At 44.7% G+C, this 20,032-nt stretch overlaps 1 protein-coding gene and 1 non-coding gene across 2 annotated transcripts in view; one reads left to right on the top strand and one right to left on the bottom strand.

Moving 5' to 3' along the window:
• MERTK (MER proto-oncogene, tyrosine kinase) overlaps positions 1 to 20,032 on the top strand; it is a 138,255-nt gene that overhangs the window by 8,123 nt on the left and 110,100 nt on the right. The window lies entirely within an intron of this gene.
• On the bottom strand, positions 4,597 to 4,731 carry LOC125128537 (small nucleolar RNA SNORA70). Its single transcript, XR_007135245.1, has one exon. It is a non-coding gene; the product is annotated as a small nucleolar RNA SNORA70 (small nucleolar RNA).

Raw genomic sequence — 20,032 nt, 5'->3', positions numbered from 1 at the left:
CTGAGGTAATGAATATTCATGGGCTCCCAAGGGTGGCCTGTCTTTGGAGACTGAGCTTTCTGCTTGCTGCGGTGCATGGCAGGCTGCCTCCACACAGGAAGTGAAACCAGCCTGTAAGCTTTTTTACTGTTCTGGCACATGATTGGAAGATTTGTTGGTGAAAACAATGTTCTTTGAAAGTTTGGGGGCAAAGAAAAAAGGAAGTTCCTTAGGCGTTCCTGTTGTGGCTCAGCCAGCTAAGAACCCAAAATAGGTGTCCCTGAGGAAGTGGGTTCCATCCCTGGCCTCCCTTAGTGGGTTTAGGATCTGGCGTTGCCACAACCTGCGGCATAGGTCGTGGATGTGACTTGGATCCAGATCTGATGTTGCCCTGGCTGTGGCCTAGGCTGGCAGCCGCAGCTCCGATTCAACCCCTAACCTGGATGCTTCCATATGCTGCAGGGGCAGCCATAAAAAGAAGGCATCAAAAAGGAAGCACTTAGATTTAGCATGAAATCTAAAGCATTAGATTAAACAAAATAATCACTTTGAAAGTCTGAAGATACAAGTGACAGCCCACCTTGTCGCTTGTGTCAAAGGGGCCCCACCTTTCCAACACTCCACATCCCCAGTGATCAAAGGGGGGGGCAGGCTGGTGATGCTGGGGCTCCTTCCGGGCAGAAAACAGATTGCAGGTCAAGGAGAGATGTGGGGTGGGATGCTTTGTCACGGTGAGGTCCCAGACACTGTGCCTTGCAGGAGTGGGACACCCCACCTCCCCAGCCCTGTGCCTGAGTCTGGCTGTGAGTGTCCTCAGCCATCAGCTTAGAAGTGGGGCCCAAGGTAGGGTAGGGTATTTCTTAAAAATGAGTCATGGCTGTGGTTTCTTTCCTGTGGGCAGCTGCTATTCCCCGCTGCCTGGGCTGTCTGTATCGCCATGAAATACCGGGGCAATAGAAAAGTCTGGAAACACAGAGGTGTATTTTTGAGGATACTGGACCTGCCAGAACAAATTATGACCTGTTATTGTCAAATCTGCAGGGAGCATAGACTCTGGGATGCCGGAGGCAAGGAGATGGTTAAATCAGTCTTCCTCGAGTTCCTGTCCTGGCTCAGTGGTTAAGGAATCCAACTAGGAAGCATAAGGTTTCGGGTTCGATCCCTGGCCTTGCTCAGTGGGTTAAGGATCCGGCGTTGCCGTGAGCTGTGGTGTAGGTCGCAGACGCGGCTCGGATCTGGCGTGGCTGTGGTGTAGGCTGGCGGCTACAGCTCTGATTCGACCCCTAGCCTGGAAACCTCAAAATGCTGCAGGCGCAGCCCTAGAAAAGAAAAAAAGACAAAAAAAAATTTGTCTTGCTGGGTTGGGTGCACTGAGGCACGTCCCCCCCAAGGAGCACAGAGCAGGGAACAGTGGGGTCCAGGGGGAATGATGTCATTTTAAAGGTCTCATCGTTCAATTTCATGATATAATTTTGTATTGAGAAATTTTAAAATGTTTTAGAATATAAATTGTGGCATGTAAAGAGCCAAAGCATTTTGGCCATAAGGACAAAGGGAAAGGAAGCATTTTCAAAATACAGGAGCCTAAGCCCCACCCAGGACCTATGGACTCGGTCTTTGGGCTGTGACCCTGTTCTGTACGGGGGCCTTTTTTTTTTTTTCTTTTTATGGCCACATCTGCAGCAGATGAAAGTTCCCAGGCTAGGGGTTGAATCGGAGCTGCAGCTGCTGGCCTACACCACAGCCACAGCAACACCAGGTTCGAGCTGCATCTTGCAATGCCGCAGCTTACAGCTTACAGCAATGCTGGATCCTTAACCTCCCGAGCCAGGGATCGAACCTGCATCCTCATGGACACTACGATGGGTTCTTAATTCTGTTGGGGCACAACAAGAACTCCTGGTGTATCTGATTCTTGAGGAGGGGTGGAGAGCCTCACACCACCCCCTGCTCCCTTCTCACAGGGGCCAGTATCTTATTCCTACCTGGCCATTAAAGGTAGGAATAAGATAGTTATGTTTATTCAAGGAAGATAACAAGCCTTGGACTAGGGTGAGATCTGCAAGGTTAGACGATTCCTCAAGTCATGTGCCCTTATGACTTCAGGACCTGCAAATGGATGGAAGATTCTGGGCTTTGATGTGAGTCGCTTTGCAGAGGGATTTCATTAGTATCAGGTGGACCAACCAGTAAATAGGAAGACCTTCCTTTCTCTTTTAACCATTCTATATTTTTTTCTGACCTGCTGTCTTATCTTTGTACTCAAATCTTATGATAAAATGTTTAGGATACACGAATATACAGGGCTAAAACTCACCTCTGTACTCATCAGTCAGCATAAACAATCAGACATTAGCAATTCAGTTGAAGTCCCCCAGTGCTCCCCTCTCAGTCTCATCCCTTGGCTCCCCTCCCCCTGGAGAAAACCACTACTCCCCCCACCTTCCCACTAGGGGTTTTAATTCCCATGTGTCTCTCTATCCTTTGATCATGCATAATTATATTGGTAACATATATAATTATATTGGTGTTGTTTTGCACCATGCCAATTGGGGTTTACATTCTCCTGCATATAACAGAAAACCTCACTTCAGGGGCTCAACCGAAGGGGACATCAAATAGGTATCCTACAATTCAACTCAGTTAGTACACTAAGTACCTGGAGTTAGCACAGACCCCATAGATTAAGGGCTCAGTTCCATAAGACTGCCTCCTCTGCCCCCCTTCAGACACCAGCTTAAATGGAATGTCTAGGCTACCTACACTTGTGCCCAGCTGACTGCAAATTCAGAGTTCCCATGCCTTCCTTTCCCACTTGGATTTGGTACTTCCCTCATTAGCATAGACTCATATATTTCAAAGGGGCTCATTATGAATAACAAAAGAATTTCCTGTCACTCAAGAAATTCCAAAATTAGCTCTGTGTGAGAATCTGAGGACAAAGACCAAATACGTGTATTTTTTTTATTATATTATAATCTGTATATCACTTGAGGAGAATTGATATGTTTACTGTGTTGAGTTTCCAGTCACTGAACACAGTATCTCTCTCCATTTCTTTAGATCTTCTTTCATGTCTCCTCTCAGTGCTTTGTTATTCTTAAGATATGAGTTCTGTATGTTTTGATTTAGACCTAAGTATTTCATTATTTGAGAGATGCTTTCATATTTTTAATTTCAATATCTATGTGTTCATTGCTTAGTATGTAGAAGTAAAATAATTTTTGTTGGTTTATCTTGTGCCCTGTGACCTTGATGAAATCACTAATTAGTTCTTAGGAGTTTTTTAATAGAGTTTGTGGGATTTTCTATGTGGGATTATTTCTATGTGGATTTTCTATGTGGGATTATTTCTGCAAAGAGCGACTTTTCTTTTTTTCTGATCTTCCATTACTGATACTTTTATATCTTTTTCTTGCTCGATTGCAGTGGCTAGAACTTCCTGCACCATGTTGACTAAGAACAGGGTAATCAGATATCCTTGCGTTGCTCCTAGTCTAAGCGGGAAGGAATTTAGTTTTCCTCCATAAAGTATAAAGACAGCTATGGGGTTTTTGTAGATGTCCTTTATCAAGCTGAGGAAGTTCCCTTCTCTTCCTATTTTTCTTAGAGTTTTTAAAAAAATCATGAATAGGTGTTAAATAGCTGTTGAATTTTGTAAAATTATGTATACATAATATATAATGTGATTTTTCTTCTTACCTATTAGTATGGCGAATGATGATTGATATTGATATATTGAACCAACTTTCTATCCATGGAATAAATTTCACTTAGTATTGGTAAATCTTTTTATATATTGCTGAATTCTGTTTGTTGATATTTTGTTAGGGATTTTTTGCATCTATATTCATGTTGATCTCTAGCTTTCTTTTTCTGTGCTGTTTGTCCAGTTTTGTTACTAGGGCAATACTAACCATAAAATGAAGAGGGAGAAATGCCCTCTCCTCTTCTAGTTTCTGCAAGAGGTTATGTAGAATCGATGTTAATTCTTTAAGTATTTGGGGTAATTCTCCAGTGAAACCATGTAGGCCTGGAAATTTATTTTGTAGGAGTTCTTTAAATTATTATTTCAGTTTCCTCAGTAGTTACAGGGCTATTGAAATTATCTGTTTCATAGCGGATGAGTTGTGATAGTTTGTGTTTTATGAGGAATGAGTCCATTTCCTTTATGTTTTCAAATTTGTGTGTAGAGTTGTTCATAGTATTGTTAGCAGTTTTATTATTTTGACAGGAAAGTGGGGTTTACTGGAGGCCATGAATAAGGAGGGGAAAATACCAAGGCTTTCATTTGTCCCAGGGGCTGTAACTAGGTATTTATTTGACCCAACAGACATCCAAGATGAGCTGCTTTTCTGTCACCATGTTTACAGATTTATCCACATTAAACTTAGTAGGTCCCCACTTCTTGGTGATGTGAATTTTCTGGTGGCCAGGGAACTTGAACTTGGCCCTGCTTAGGGCCTCAATCACATGTTGCTTGTTCTGCTGCTTCGTGCAGATGGACATTATGACCTGGCCAAAGTGGACCCTGGCCACTGGTTCCCGGGCATCATGCATACCTGCCTGGAACCTAGATTGGGGACAGCATGCCGGACATGAATGTCCACTGAAAAGGGCTGTCTCCAAGCTCCCTTAGGCCAACCCATTTGGGCAACAGGCTGCTTATACTACTGAGGAAGCTGACATTTGCAGCCATTGCACACTGAGCTCCCAAGGGGAAAAGAACATGGTGGGCTTAATTGGCTGCAGACATAGTATTTAATAATTATACTTTTGATGTCTTTAGAGTCTGTAATAATCGTCTCCATTTCATTCTTGATATCAGTAACTTATGTTTTCATTTTTTCTTTATCAGTCATACTAGAGATTTATCAGTCTTATTGAAACAACCAGCTCTTTGTTTCATTGATTTTTCCCTATTTTTTTTTATTCATTTCCTATGTGTATTTTCTTCCTTCTGCTTCTTTTGGGTTTGCTTTGCTCTTCTTTTTCTATTTTGTGAGCTTAGAAACTACCAAATAAAATTTTCCTTCAGAACTGTGTGAATTGTGTCCCACATGTTTTGATACATTATAACTTTATTTTCATTCGTTCAATGTATTTTTTTAAATTTCTCTTGAGACTTTCCCTCTGATTGATAAATTATGTACACATTTAGTTTGCAAGTATTTGGAAATTTTCCTGTCACCTTCTATTGTTAATTTCTAATTATTTTCATTGTGATCAGAGAATACAAACTGTAAAATTTTAGTTCTTTTAAATTTGTTGAGATTTTCTTTATAGCCCAAGACAAGGTTTATCTTGGTTTATATCCCATGGTCATTTGGAAAGAATGTGCATTCTGCTGCTCTAGGGTGGAATGTTCCATAAATGCAGTCTAGATTCTTTTCACTGGCAGTCTCATCAAGTTCTTCTATATCCATGCTTATTTTCTGCCTAGTTCTTTGATCAGTTGTTGAGAGAGATATGTTGAAGTCTTTAACTATAATCGTTGATTTGTTTATGTCTCCTTTCAGGTTTACCAGTTTTTGCTTCACATATTTTGCAGCTTTTTGATTTGGAGCATACTCATTTAAGAATGCTATGTCTTCTTTGTAGATTAACTCTTATCCTTACATAATGTGCCTTACTGTCTCTGGTAATTTTCTTTGTTTTGAAATCTACTTAGTATTATTTTTAAATCTGATATTAATGTAGCCATCTTGTTTTTCTTTTGGTTAATGGTTGCATGATATATCTATGTTATTATATTTGGAGTGAATTTCCCATAAACAGCAGATAGTTGTCATGTTTTTGTAATCTACTCTGCCAATCTCTGTCTTTTACTAGATATATTTAGATCATTTACATTTAGTGTATTTACTGGTATATTAGATATTGATTTTTTTTTTTTCTTTTTAGAGCTGCACCCTCAGCATGTGGAGGTTCCCAGGCTAGGGGGTCTAATCGGAGTGATAGCTGCCAGCCTACGACACAGCCACAGCAATGCAGGATCTGTGCCATGTTTTTCACCTACATTACAGCTCACAGCAACGCCAGATCCTTGACCCACTGAGGATCACAGAATCCAACCAGGAACCATGAGGTTGCAGGATTGATCCCTGGTCTCTCTCAGTGGGTTAAGGATCCAGTGTTGCTGTGAGCTGTGGTGTAGGTCAAAGATGCAGCTCGGATCTGATGTTGCTGTGACCCTGGTGTAGGCTGGCAGCTGTAGCTTTGATTAGACCCCTAGCCTGGTAACCTTGGTAACCTCCATATACCTCAAGTGCAGCCCTAAAAAGCAAAAAAAAAAAAAGAAAAAGAAAAACCCCACCATAGTCATCTTTAAGTATTTCCTCTTCATATATAAAACCACATCTGACTGTCTTAGAGACATAATTTAGAAAACCCAAGAGGAGGAGGAAATTCTGTTGTATTGACCAGTGTTTTTGCTTTCTATGCTCCCCCTTTTATTTAATTTGCTTTTTTAGGGCTGCACCCAAGGCATATGGAATTTCCCAGGCTATGGGTTAAATTGGAGTTGCAGCTGTCATCCTATGCCACAGCAGCAGCAACTCGGGATCTGAGCCACAGGTCATGGCAGTGCCAGATCCCTGACACACACTGATGGAGGCCAGGGATCGAACCTGCGTCCTCCTGGATACTAGTCAGATTTGTTTCCTCTGTGCCACAATGGGAACTCCCTTTTTCCTCCATCTTGGTGATTCACTTTTTTTTTTTTTTTTTAATTCCTTTCAGTTTAGAGCATTTCCTTTAGCTATTCTTTTAGGGTAGGTCTGCTGATGGCAAATTTTCATAGTTTTCCTTCATCTGAGAATATTTTGATTTCCTCTTCATTCCAGAAGAATTCTAAGTTCACTTTTCTTTCATCACTTAAGAAAATGTGCCACTGCCTTCTGTCCTTTATGGTTTTTGATGAGAAATTCACTGTCATTTGAACTGGTTTTCCCCTATAGGCAATGTGTTATCTCTCCGTGCTTTTAAAATGTTATCTTTGTCTTTAGTGTTCAGAAATTTGATTATAATGTTTCTTGGTATGGATTTTTTTAAGGTTTGTTAGGTTTATTTGTAGGTTTATATCTTTTGTCAGATTGGAGTAGTTTTCAGCCATTATTTCTTTTTTTTTTAATTACTCAATGAATTTGATTACATTTATAGTTGTACGCTATTATTTCTTCAAGTGCTTTTTCAGCCTAGCCCTCTTTGTCTTCTCCTTCCAGAATGCTAATGATACAAATGTTAGATCTTTAGTAATAGTCCAGAGACTATTCCAGAGACTCTGTTTTTTTTTTTTTCTGTTGCTTAGATTGGATAATTTTCTATTGCTCTATCTTGTAATTCACTGATTCTTTCCTCTGCCCCTTAATTCTGCTATTGAGCCCATTCACTGAGTTTTTGTGTTGGTTATTGTATTTTTCAGTTCAGAAATTTCCTTTTGTGTCTCTTCTTAATCTTCTATTTCTTTACCAAGACTTTATATTTATTTGCTGAGTCTTCTGTTTTATTTATATGTTTCATGTTCATAATTGCTTATTGAATTATTTTTATGATTTCTTCTTTAAAAGCTTTCTCAGATAATTCTTTATCATCTTGCTATTTGTATTTTATTCAGTTTGAGGTGAATTTTTTTTTTCTTCTATTATTGAAACCTAGACGTTTGGAATATTATGAGACTGGCTCTTATTTCAGTCTTTTGTTTTACTTGGTTTCCTCTAACTGCTCTGGCAGGGTCTTCTTACTGCCTGGTAGGGGTGGAATTCTAGCTTCCCCACTTAGCCTCCATTGACATGTGAATGTGGGATGGTCATTCCCTACTACTGGTCGGGGGTGGGGTGGGAATTCTGGCTAGGAGGGGTAGGAGTCCTGATTACTTTTCAGTTGTTCCCCACCTGATCTCCCCTCCTGATGCTAGGGGTGGGGGAGGGATGACTTCACTGGCAGTAGTGAAAGCTCTCTCTACTAGGCCTCCTCTGATACCACCCCTGAGGGGGTGGGGTGGGGGCAGGAGGCATGCCTTGTTAATGCCAAGTTGGAATAAAAGCATAGGCTCCCCATGTGCCTTTTACTAATAACACCAGCCAGTGGAATGAAAGTCCCAGCTCCCTCCTTGGCCCTCTCCGTTACCACCCAGTGACACACTGTGGCATTTTACAACCTGGTAAGCCTCGAAGTCTAGGCTCCCCACTTGACCTTTGCTGGCATGGATGGGGATGAAGTTGTGGCTTTTTCTGGGTTGTTTGCCTGGAAAAGAGCAGTTTACTGTTTAAAAGGCTTCTGTTTTGGGAGTTCCCGTCGTGGCTCAGTGGTTAACGAATCCGACTAGGAACCATGAGGTTGCAGGTTCGATCCCTGGCCTTGCTCAGTGGGTTAAGGATCTGGCGTTGCCGTGAGCTGTGGTGTAGTGTAGGTCGCAGATGCGGCTCGGATCCTGCATTGCTGTGGCTCTGGCCTAGGCCAGTGGCTACAGCTCCGATTCGACCCCTGGCCAGGGAACCTCCATATGCTGTGGGAGCAGCCCAAGAAATTGCAAAAAGACAAAAATAATAATAAAAAGGCTTCTGTTTTGCTAGACATCCTTTCCTGGTCCTTTGCCTAGAGATAGCAGGCTTTTGTTGTTGTTTTTTGTCTTCTCCTGTTAGCATTTCCAAATCTGGGACACAAGGGACAAAGGGGACCCAGAGAACTTGTAACCATGTTGTTCTCGGGTCCCGAGGTCCCTGCTCTGTCTACTGTCTCTCCCTTCTTCAGGGCTATAAAAAATGTTTGCTCTGTTTTTTAAGTTAATTAATTAGTAATTAATTTTTGGCTGCGCCCACGGCATGTGGAAGTTCCCAGGCCAGGGATGGAGCCTGCAACACAGTGGCGGCCTGAGCCTCTACAGTGATAACGCTGAGTCCTTAACCCACTAAGCCACACGGGAGCTCAAAAAAATGTTTGTTTAATATATATAATTAATGCCCAGCATTTTTAGGTGTAATTAATGGAAGAAATAGGGAATAGGGAAAAGTCCATTTATTCTGTTTTTGGAGGGAATTCTTTGCCCTCTGTCACTTAGGAAAGACTTGGACAAACTGTTCTTTTGTGGTTTTTTTTGAAAAAGAACCTAAGTTTTACATTTATGTTTATATTTTTCTTAATTTTATTGAAGTGTAGTTGATTTACAATGTTGTGTTCATTTCTGCTGTATTGGACATACTATTCTTGAGAAGCTATTTGGTCTTTCAGAGATGGACGTCTTTTCAAAGGAAATAATTTTTCCTGAAAAGAAAGACTAAAATTAATGGAATTTCAGGTATTGGTTGGGCTGGATGATGTGTGTTGTGGGGGGTGGGACAGAAGAGTTAAACTTGGAGACAGAGTGTCTCTCCTGATGTGAGATGTGAAAGCCATGTCTGACCCTTTCAGAGAACCAGCCCCAGACACAGGGCCCGAGGGCGGGGGCTGCTTCATGACCCTGGCCAGAAAGTGTGCCCTCAGTCTTTCTGTGACACCCGGCATGCTGCCAAAGGGGAAAGAGAAGGAAAACCACCCTTGGTTCGGTAAACATATATCCTCTTTCACTGCAAGAGGCTGAATGGTCTGAGTCAGCATAATCGGTTCCATATGTTAGTCTTTGATGGTGCAGGCATGACTAGTTGCATCTTTGAAACAAGGCAGATCCGATGTTTCACGCCATAAAAATCAGAACTGCTATGGATTGTGCGCCTGTGTCATGTTCCCCATGCGATATTCTGCCCTGATTGCCGGGAGGAGGTGTTACCTGTCTTCCTTCACAGACGAGGAGACTGAGTCTCAGGACACGTGACCGGCACAGGGTCATCTGACCTCTGCCCGGCTCAGCTGGAGCTGAACCTTGCCCCTTGGGTCCAGAGTTCTTATTCTTCTCACGCACAAGCCACATGCACTCACAGCATCAGGGTTTTCATGCTACATCCTCAGGAGCCACCCCCGCCTTTAAGAGGATTTGGGCCACCGGCCAGATCCATTCCCTAGAGCATAGGGTTTGCCCGTGGCCCCATGTTAGACTCATTCCAGGAGACTTTTTATTTTTATCTTTTTTAATTTTTAAAAATTAAAAAAAGGGCGTTCCCTTCGTGGCTCAGCAGTTATAGAACCTAAGATCCATGAGGATGCAGGTTCGATCCCTGGCCTCGCTCAGTGGGTTAAGGATCCAGCATTGCTGTGGCTGTGGTGTAGGCCAGCAGCTGTAGCTCCTATTCCACCCCTAGCCTGGGAACTTCCATATGCTGTGTGTGCAGCCCTAAAAAAAATAAATAAATAAATAAAATAATAATAATTTGGCTACCTCCTCAGTACACAAAAGTTCCCAGGCCCAGAAATCAAACCTGCTCCACAGCAGTGAGAACACCAGATCCTTACCCAGTGAGTCACCAGGGAACTCTGAGATTTTTAAAAATTCTGATGGCTAAGCTGCACTCCTGGCCAGTAAATTCAAGCTCTGGGTGAAACCCAGGCATCAGAGCTTTCATAGCTTCCCTGGAGATTTTGACCTTCTGCTGGTTTTGTGAGCTTGGTGGAGAGTTGAAAGATGACGATGGAGAGCCACAGTCAGATTCTGGAACTCTCTTTTCTGGTTGCATTGGTGCCAACCTGCAGAAAAGACTTGGAGACTTGCCGTCCACTGGGGAAGCTTTTTTTGCAAAGCACTTTTACTAAGAAAAAGTCAAAAACACAAGTCAAAAAGTGGGGTGCAGGCTGAAGGGGGTCATGAGGGTGCTGACTAAAGCCCTTTGAGGGCCTTGGAGCCTCCACAGCTGAAGTATGTGCACCAGACCAAGTGGGGGGTCACCTCTGGGGGTCTTCTCTTTTTTTCTTTTTGAGCCAGTGTATTGGGGGGGCCAGGGGAAGTGAGGAATCACCCTGATAATCATGATTTTCACTCAGAGGTCTGAGCCTCTTAGCACCCTCCAGGTGAGGGCTCAGGGAGGTTGGGTAGCTTTCTTGATGTTTTGGGGTCCCTGTTTGTCCATCCAGATGCCTCCTCACCCTGCTCTATGCCCAGCCTGTATGGAAGGCAACAAGAAGCTCCCTGGGGTCTGGCTCCTACCAGCTTCTGCTAAAGAATACCAAGTTGTATTTACTTAACTAAGTACAACCTGCATAGGTGTTGTTTATCTGAAATCCAAGTGTGACTGGAGCGTCTTCTTTTTCATCGGCAACCCTACGCTCCTTGGCGCTTGTGTGTTTTATCCCAACCTCATTTCTTCACTCTGCAGGCATCTTTTTCTGCCGAAGCTCTAACCCCCTCCAGGCTCACGGGACCCACCAGTTGCTCCCTTTTCTTTGCTATAAAGCCCCTGCCAGGGCCCTTCTACTTACAGCTCAGCTGGAGTTTCTGCCTGTAGGCTTTGGTGCATTTGGTGCAGTTTACCCCGTAAATGGCCTTTTTTTTCCCCCTATTTAATTTTCTCTAAGTGGTAGAGTGCACCATTTACAGTGTGGGAACAATCAAGTCAGTTGGTTTCAGGAGAAGGACTTTTTAAACTGCTCTCTCACTCAGTGTTGTTGCTACTCTTTATCAGAGAATTCTTGGCGTTTGTATGAAGTGAAACAATATTAAGTAGAAAGTTTCTGCTTGATCTGGGTTTGGCCTCAGCCAGCTTAGGGGGTGGGATGACCAGTTTTAAATCAAGTGACTAGAGGAGTTCCTTGGTGGCACAGTGAGTTAAGGATCCTGGGTTGCTGCTGTCGTGCAGTTTTGATCCCCTCCCCAAACTAAACCAAATATCTGAGAAGCCACCCAGGGACATGATTCAAATATCAGCCTTGGGGGGGTGGGGCGGCACGCGTGGATGGGGTCTCTGGTCCATCTATAGCCCTTTCTCCTGGGGCACGGCAGGGGAGGGGGCCAGGGGTGTTGCACAAATAGGATTGCTGATGCCAAAAGCCTTTTCTGTAAACCGCAAACCTATCTCCCAAAGGGGTCTTTCTCCTCCTAACCACAGGGGGCTGCTTGGTAGCAAATCCCACCGCAAGCAGCAGGGCTGGAGGCGGGGGCGGGGGGTGGGGGCAGTCTAGGAACCCTTAGCGCCTGGGCCATGTGCATCTTCCTAGCCCACTTCTGTTCTGCAGCGGGGAGCAAAGAACCGCTAGGAGTTCAAGTATAAGTCCTCTCTCTTGCAGCCTCCTCTGGGCCTCCCGATTTTGCAGCTGGACTTCAGAGAGCTCAAGCTGATGTCTCTGCCTGTTCTCTTGTATGAGAGTAGGAAGAGTAGGGGTGTGGGTCCCCCCAGGTGGCCCTTCAGCACTGCCCTTATTTGACCCGTCCAGCCAAGGTGCTTCTCCGTCCCTTCCCAGGTACCCGGAGTGGTCAAGCAGGCTGAGGGCACCGAGCACCTTTTGTGCACTGCCGCCCTGCCCAGCCCTATTCCCACAGCTCAGAGGGACTCCAGGGTCAGGGTGGTGGCATGATGCTGCCCCCCCTCCCAGCACCCCTGGACCTGCAATTTTAGCAGCCATTCCTTCCCTTAGGCTGGGGTTCTGAGGCTTCAAGAAGCATGTAAAGGAGCTCACGCTGAGGAAGGTGGCAGAGACAAGCCCTAGAGAGATTCCTGAGAGCCCTGAGCCTTTTGACCATCACAAGCTTGAAATTTGTAGCAATCCTGTCCCTCTGGTGTTGCCATTTCCTATGCAGCGTCTAAGACAGACCTCCCCCTCGAGGCCCAGCACTTATTGGGCCCAGAAATTCTGACTTGAAGTTGTCAACAAGCCGGGTTCAAGTGCAAGCCAATCACAAGAGCAGCTGGTGGGTTTCAGTGGCCTGTACTCATGGACCTACATCTGATCCTCTTCTGCCACCCACCCTGGTATTCCTGTCCTTCGGGGGGTCAGAGAGCTACAGAGCTTTCCTGAAGTCCCATCCTCAGGGATCCAGGCACTAGGTGGGCTTTGGTGGCTAAGCGCTGAGCCGCACAGTCCCCCAACTTGCCTGCCATCACACATGCACAACAAACACTCAGCAACTATGCATAGATTTAGGGGTGAGATGCGCTAGTTGATCGCACAGATAATAGCTTTTTCATTAGCATCTCCCTCTCCAACTAGTTTTGAATCTAAGAGACTAAGGTCCCTCAATTTCTGCCCCACCACAGCTGTGTGAGGTTGGTGGAAAAGATGCTGCTGCAGAGGCCTGGCAAAAGTCCCACCACAGTCCCACCCCCAGCCACAGCAGTGTCCCTGCCTAGACCACCTCTCTTCCCTGTTCACCCTTCAGAATCTCCCCCTTGCCCCATCACACCCATACATTCCGTAGATGTTCACCACGTGTCGACTCCATGCCAGGCATCAGGCTGGGTTCAGACGAGGCCACCTCCAGCCCTCAAGGAAACTACAGGCAAATTTGTTCAGAATAGCAAGGCAAACCCCAAACAGTGGACAGTAGAGCTAATCACTTTATTCATTGGTTGAAGAACTGTTTGCTAATCCTCTCTCATGGGCCTATCCCCAGCTAGAGGGAGATGATGAGACATAATCCTTGTGTTGGACTCAGGTCAAGAGCTAGTTGGTGACTGGAAACACAGGGCATAGCGGGGGTACTCCCTGACCAGCTCCAGTCCCTGGGGGTGGCAGATGAGCCAATGGAACACCTGGACAGCTACACTTGGACCCCTGAGTGGGAGGCTTCTTATCCAAGCTGCCTGCTCAGCAGCATTCGCTTATGCTGCTTAACTTCCCACTTTAGGTAAACACAAGGAAGTAAAAAGATGGGAGGGGAGCTCCCGCTGTGGCGCAATGGGATCGGCAGGATCATGGGAGTGCTGGGACGCAGGTTCAATCCCCGCCTGGCCCAGGAACTCCATATGCCATGGGGCAGCCAAAAAGGAAGAAAAAATAAAAGGTTGGAGGGAGGCACAACATTGTAAATCAACTAAACTTTTTTTTTTTCTTTGTCTTTTTAGGGCCGAATCCACTGCATATGGAGATTCCCAGACTAGGGGCCTAATCGGAGCTGTTGCTGCCAGCCTACACCACAGCCACAGCAACGCCAGATCCAGGCCGTGTCTTTGACCTACACCACAGCCCATGGCAACGCTGGATCCTTAACCCACTGAGCAAGGCCTGGGATCGAACCCGAAACCTCATGGTTCCTTGTCAGATTCGTCTCCACTGTGCCAAGACGGGAACTCCCCAACTAAACTTTAACAACAATTTTATTTTTCCCCACTGTACAGCAAGGGGGTCAGGTTATCCTTACATGTATACATTACAATTACATTTTTTCCCCACCCTTTCTTCTGTTGCAACATGAGTATCTAGACAAAGTTCTCAATGCTATTCAGCAGGATCTCCTTGTAAATCTATTCTAAGTTGTGTCTGATAAGCCCAAGCTCCCCATCCCTCCCACTCCCTCCCCCTCCCATCAGGCAGCCACAAGTCTCTTCTCCAAGTCTATGATTTTCTTTTCTGAGGAGATGTTCATTTGTGCTGGATATTAGATTCCAGTTATGTGATATCATATGGTATTTGTCTCTGTCTTTCTGGCTCATTTCACTCAGTATGAGATTCTCTAGTTCCATCCATGTTGCTGCAAATGGCATTATGTCATTCTATTTTATGGCTGAGTAGTATTCCATTGTGTATATATACCACCTCTTCCGAATCCAATCATCTGTCGATGGACATTTGGGTTGTGTCCACATCCTGGCTATTGTGAATAGTTCTGCAATGAACATGCGGGTGCATGTGTCTCTTTTAAGTAGAGTTTTGTCCGGATATATGCCCAAGAATGGGATTGCAGGGTCATATGGAAGTTCTATGTATAGATTTCTAAGGTATCTCCAAACTGTTCTCCATAGTGGCTGTACCAGTTTACATTCCCACCAACAGTGCAGTAGGGTTCCCTTTTCTCCACACCCCCTCCAGCACTTGTTATTTGTGGATTTATTAATGATGGCCATTCTGACTGGTGTGAGGTGGTATCTCATGGTAGTTTTGATTTGCATTTCTCTTTTAATCAGCGATGTTGAGCATTTTTTCATGTGTTTTCTGGCCATCTAACAACAATTTTTTTTAAAGGTGGGGGCAAGGGGAAGATTTCTTATGAGTTCCAGAGGCAGCCGGCTTTTCCACATGTGCCGTGGAGAAAGGACCAAATTCACATTAATTCTCTGGCTGTGGGTTTTTTGGTTTATTTGTTTTCTTTTTGCTTTTTTTTGAGGGGGTGTTTGCCACACCTGCGACACACGGAAGGTCCAGGGCTAGGGGTCGAATTGCAGCTACAGCTGCCAACCTAAACCACAGCCATAGCAACGCAGCATCTGAACCACGTCTGTGACTTAACACCAAGCTCACAGCAATGCTGGATCCTTAACCCACTGAGCAAGGCCAGGGCTCGAACCCGCATACTCATGGTTACTAGTCGGGTTCACTACTGCTGAGCCACAACAGGAACTCCAAGGCTGTGGCTTTTTAACACATCTTGGATGCTGGCTAAAACCAATGTCTCTGCAGGGAATCATCAGACAGGTCCACCGTATTGTCTTTGGTTACCTTGAAGATGAATTATCAAGAACATGTTAAAAATTAAAAGCTTTTATATTTTTGGTCTGATCTCATCTTCCTACTATCACTCCCCCCTCAATAATGTTAAAGCATTCCACTTTTTGGAGGAAAAGCAGGAGGAGGGGTGTTCTCCAATTGAAGTGGGCAGAATACTGACAAAATAGCAGCTTAAAATGTAATTTTCACTTGGTCATTGCCCTGACCCTGGGGTCCAAACCTGGAAATGGTTTTCATTTTGTCTTTTCTCCATATTATCCATGCATTCGAGGTCCCCACATAAGGCTGGTGAGATTATGCGCTGCATAGCACATACTGTAAAGCACGGTTTATGCAGTAGACTATGTGAACGGCAACACCCCACACCAGCCCCATCTCTTGCCAGAGCTGTGCAGTGAGAACCTCACCAAGCATGCATGGTTGTTCAGCTCTCACTGTCAGCACCCTGTACATCAGCATTTCTCATGTGTCAGGCCATGACAGGTTTTACACCGTAAAAAGAAAAAATAATAGAAGTAATAATAGTTAACCTTTATTGAGTGTTTACTACAAGCCGGACATAGTACTGACTCCTTTATTCTTTTTTTTTTTTTTTTTGTCTTTTTAGGGCCATACCTGAGGCATATGGAGGTTCCCAGGCTAGGGGTCCAATTGGGAACTGTAGCCACTGGCCTACACCAGAGCCACAGCAATGTGGGATTCGAGCCATGTCTGTGACCTACACTGCAGCTCAGGGCAACTCTGGATCCTTAACCCACTGAGCGGGGCCAGGGATTGAACCTGCATCCTCATGGATGCTAGTTGGGTTCATTATCTGCTGAGCCACAATGAGAACTCCAGTTCCTTTATTCGTAATGGCAACTCTGCAAAGCACTATTATTACCACCCCATTTTCCCTTGGGGCCGTACTCTCCAAGCTATGACCAGGATAAAGCTACCAACTGGCCACTCCTGTGTCCTGAGATTACATCGTTCCAAAATATTTGGTGTCACACTGAGCTTTCTTTTTGGAATGATGGCAATACTGAGAACGCTGTTGTGATCAGCCCCTTTTCTGTCTTGTGCATCCTTCCTCCTGCTTCCTGGCCACTCCCATAGTTAGGTCTCTGATATCTTCCTGGCAGGTTTCCCACTTCCTGGCTGCCCCTTTCCTGCTTGTCTTCCTCCCCGCCAGGCAGATGTTGGTGCCCTGGTCAAGCACTGCTCTCATCTTCTCCCTCCCTGCTCAGAAATCTTCCAGAAAGCCCTCTATCTCAGCGGGGCTTTCCACGTCCCGCCTAATTCCACTTTATCTCACATTTTTGTCCTAGCACAGAAGCACCACCCTGGAGCTAAATCGGTGTTCCCAAACTGTTCGGGCCTCTACCTTTCACTCCAGTTTTCCACCACCTCTGCTTCTTGAAACTCTATCCATCCTCCCCTACTTGTCCTCTAATTCATTCCTTTACTTACTCATTCAACAAACCTATTTTGAGCATCTCTTAGGAACTGATTATACTGTGTGGTTTTGAGTCAGTCATCAGGGGAGAAAGAATTGAATGAGTGATGACAAAATCAGAGGATGCCAGCACCTAACCTGGGAGGTTTAACTAGGCAAAGTTGGGGGAGGGGGAGATCAGGGAAGCCCCCCCACCCCCCTGCACCCCACACATACACACTTAGCTGCTTTCTGCCCCCCTTTAACTCCTGGAACCTTCTGCTACCCCTCTCCTGGGTTAGGTGCCTTCCTGTATTCCATTCGACAGTCACAGCAGATCTTAGACCAGGAGGTGCTGGATAAATATTTGTTAGCAATTAAATCATACTACCAGGTTCTGGCAAATCAAATTGTGGAGATAAGTTATCTTTTAAAGCATCCCTAATGAAGATAGGATTTGGCTGCTCCCAGATGACATCTGATGGGGTGGCTTTGCCATTAGTTTGTTGAGTTAGCAGCTCAGTTCATGGAAAACTGAAGGTTATACCCCCAAATAAATCAGAGATTCTCTTGCATGGTTGGGATTACAAAACGGATTTCCATTTTATACTTTCTGTGCTCCTATAAATATTTGAATTTTTCACCACAGACTTGTGTTAACCTTTGTAGTTAGAAATGTCAAATGTTTTTAAGTAAATTAAATCAATCAAAGGAAGTGTTATTGGCTTTGCCAGTCCACTTTTTTGCCTTATATTTAACAAACAAAAATGACTTGGGCAAAACCCCTGACTCTCTAGCTCAACAAATAGGAAACAACTAGGGAGTTCTATGGTGGCTTAGTGGGATAAGGATCCAGCATTATCACTGTTGTGGCACGGGTTCTATCCCTGGCCTGGGAATTTCTAAGAGACACAGGCAAATTGTAAGTGCTTTGAAGTCTGTAGAAAAAGAGTGTTCTTGAGGGGCTACAAGCATAAGAGAAATAGCCAGGGCATCCATTGCTGCAGAAGGTGTCCCCAAATCAGAGAAGATGGGCCTCCTCCTATCACACCTGTATGTAAGGTTTACCTGGTGTGGGGACAATGGGAGAGGCAGGGGCCCCTCTCTGCAGAGTCACCCTGACCTTTACTCCTTGGAATAAATGACCACTCCCATCGCTCATCTGTCTGGGTGACTGGGCTCAAGGCCATCCCACAACTGACCCACGTAGCCCTCCCCACCACCCACAGAGCCCCCCTACCCCACCCAGCACACTCCCATAGCCACCGAGCCCTCAGCCTCAAGGACAAGCGATGAGCTCTCCCTCATTTCTTACAGTGAAATTGCTTGTCCTCCAACCTGGCATTCCCCCCACAGGCAGTTCCCAGAAGCAGCGACTGCAAGAGCCGAGCTGGCATGGGAGAGAGCGCTGTATGGAGAGGGCCTCCTGTCAGGAGCTTCAGCCCCTACCCAGATAAGGTGGTCCAGAGTCACCCGCAGAGAGGAAGCCAGAGGAATAAATTCTCAGATTGCTCCTTCTCCGCTCACCAAATAAGTACTTACCTGAATACACTAAAAATTACTTGCTGTTTATCTGAAATTCTAGTTTAACTGGGTGTCCCGTGTTCTTAGTCACTAAATCTGGTATAACCTTGAGCAGAAACTACCCCACTCCCTGCAGACACACTTAGCAACCCAGGAAGATGTGACATCCTGAGTGTGGCAGGCAGCACAGCCCTTGAACAGGAATGGGGTGCTTCTGTGTACCCCAAGGCACTCCCCCACAATGTGCTGGCCTGCGTCTCTCCTCCCTGCTTGACTCACCCCTCATGGTCAGAGTGTTTGAATAAATAACAACCAGTATAGAGGGTACGCTCCAAAAATGCCATTAATACTAAAAGTATAACTGTTGTGAGCCTGTATTTTTAGAAATACTTGTGGGTCGGAAGAAATAAAAATATTTCCAGATTCATTCCAGTAGCAAACGTTTTGTTGGCAATTCCAAGTCCTTCTATAACTGGTGACAAAAGCACATTTGATTTTTTCCCCCCACCCTGAGGGATGAGTCCTGCACCAGAATGATAAACTCGTCCCTCTGTGACAGTAGCAGCCTTTGCAAGACTGTTGGCCAACTTTGCAGCATCATATTGTACCTGAGCAGGGCAGTGGAAAGGTGATCTCAGGTCCCATCACCTGCCTGCTGTGCTGGGTTTTTTGTTTGTTTGTTTTGTTTTGCTTTTTAGGGCCGCACCTTCGGCATATAAAAGTTCCTAGGCCAGGGGTCTAATCCGAGCTGTAGCTGCCACAGCAATTCTGGATCTGAGCTGCATCAGCAACCTATGCTGCAGCTTGTAGCAACTCTGGATTCTTTACCCAGTCAGTGGGGTCAGGGAACGAACCCATATTCTCATGGATACTAGTCAGGGTTCATCACTCCTGAGCCACAACAGGAATTCCTGCTGTGCTGTTGAGTTGGGTGTGAGGGATTTGGAATGAGTCATTGCAAATTTAAAAAATGGGTGAATGTGTGCAAAAGATACAAATGTCCAGTTATAATAAGTGAGTCCTGGGATATAATGTATAGCATGTTGACTGTAGTTAGTAATACAGTATTGTATGTTTGAAAGTTGTTAAAGAGTATATCATTGATATAGTTCCCTGTGCTGTACAGTAGGACCTCATTACTGATCCATTCTAAATGGAAGAGTTTGCATCTACTAACCCCGAACTCCCCATCTATCCCACTTCTTCCTCCTGACCCCTTGGCAACCACAAGCCTGTTCTCTGTCTGTGAGTCTGTTTCTGTTTTATAGATTGGTTCATTTGTGCATATTTGAGATTCCACATATAGGTGATATCATATGGTATTTGTCTTTCTCTGTCTGCCATCACTTAGTGTAAGAGTCTCTAGTTGCAGCCATGTTGCTGCAAATGACATTGTTTTGTTCTTTTTTATGGCTGAGTAGTATTCCATTATGTATATATGTACCACATCTTCTTTTTTTTTTATTTAGGAAATATTTATTGAGCATTTAGTAAGTTTAAGTCACTGTGTGAGGTGCAGTACAGTGAAATTTTTATTTTTATTATTTTTTTTCTTTCTTTTTTTTATTACTCAAATGAATTTATCACATC

Source organism: Phacochoerus africanus, chromosome 5 (genome assembly GCF_016906955.1).
Source record: "Phacochoerus africanus isolate WHEZ1 chromosome 5, ROS_Pafr_v1, whole genome shotgun sequence".
Classification (NCBI taxonomy): domain Eukaryota; kingdom Metazoa; phylum Chordata; class Mammalia; order Artiodactyla; family Suidae; genus Phacochoerus; species Phacochoerus africanus.
Note: the sequence above shows the minus strand (reverse complement) of the source record. Positions and strands in the feature narration are given on the sequence as shown.